This window comes from Myotis nattereri, assembly GCF_964212035.1.
Source record: "Myotis nattereri genome assembly, chromosome: 2".
NCBI classification, from domain to species: domain Eukaryota; kingdom Metazoa; phylum Chordata; class Mammalia; order Chiroptera; family Vespertilionidae; genus Myotis; species Myotis nattereri.
Window position 1 is genome coordinate 25,523,099 of NC_138076.1, and position 1,648 is coordinate 25,524,746.

A 1,648-nucleotide genomic window follows, 5' to 3' on the forward strand; every position below is an offset into this window, starting at 1 on the left:
CTGTTGTTGGGAAGCCATTTCTGAGAACAATTATCCACAACAGAAAAGAAAGCAGCCCGAGGAAACCGTGTCAGGATTCGGCAGACAGTCTTGGTGGAAGTCTGAGCTTGTGCCTGGGGGAGCTGGGGAGGCCAGAGCGACACCAAACCCATGCAGACCCTGTTGATGAGCATCATTGCACCAACACGAGGGAATGACAGAAAAGCCATTCTCCACTTTCTGCATTACTTAAAAACAAGGCAGCAGTGCAAGAGTAACTATGTCACAGAGAAATAAACAATTGCACAAATGCCCTTCAACTGTATCTATCTATGCAGGTGTTTCTTTCACCTCTGCTTTCCACATCCTCTCCAAAATCCTAACATTATTTTTACCTGAGCCATTATAATAAGAATCCATTGAAAGGGTTAAAGACTTCTTTGTTTTAGCTTCTTTTTCTAAATAGAAAAGGCAATACATCACCAAGCATGTATCCTGAGCGTACACTCTCTCTGATGCATTAACAAAAGTAATCAGTATAAATTATATTTGTCAAGAAACATAATTCTTTCAAGCCACGCCTCTGATCTGGGCAATGGGCAATGGGCAGTAAAGAGCCCCTTTATCAGGCAAAAACTGCCACCTCGTGGAATAAGATGGAACGGCAGTCATCTGTCTAAGAAAAGCCGTATCCACATGCAGACTTTCACCACAAAGGCATTCTTGAGTCAAAACCCAAAGGTCAAAATATAGCTAGAAGCCCCTCTAGACAATGATCAGCGAGAAGACAATCCCATCTCCCTGTCAATCAGCTTTGACCACCAAGGTGATATCTAGACTAAGAAATGGTCTGGGTTTAAAAATCAAATCAAGCCCCTGGTTCCAAGTCCCGCTGCCCTAGAGAGGCCAGCCCTCTCGAGAAAAGAACCACCCATCAGGAGAAGGGAAGTTACAGCTCACCTAGCGCTCTCTCTCTCTCTCTCTCTCTCTCTCTCTCTCTCTCTCTCTCTCTCTCTTAAATCAAAAGGTAAAGAGGAAGCGACAGGAGGGCAGAGATTTCTCACTTTAGTGCTGTGCTGTCCTTGAAACAAGAGTTATGAGACACAAGAAGACTCCAAGTGCATGTGACAAGAGCACTGGTCAGGTGACTTAACCATAACCTTGTCCTCAAACACAGGCAAACAGTCCACCACTACTGCTTTAACACCAATCAGCAATGCCACACCGAGACACGTCCTCTCCTGGGACATATGCTCCCATCAGTCTGGGAGAAGGGGATTGTTTAGTTTTGTTAATTTTCAACTTTTTTTTTTTTTTTCATTTCAAACCTACAAAAAAATTAAAAGACTGGACCAATGAAACCAGAATGCCTTCCATTTAAATTCACTGCTTTATTAGGGTGTAGTTTATTCTTCCTGAATTTCTTCTTCGCAAAAATAAACACGCGCTACAGGGTGGGGCACCAGCAGGTTTACAGCTGTTCACATGAAAAAATAACACAATAATTAATAAATAATCGTGCAAGAATAAACTCTGTGTTTCAGGTACTCACAACTGTGAACCTACTTTGCCCGACCCTGTATGTGTTTTAGCTTCCCCGTGTTTCTTACACAGAAGTGAACAAGCAAAATAAATGTAACTGTTTTTGCAGCTTGCTGTTTTCCTTTGA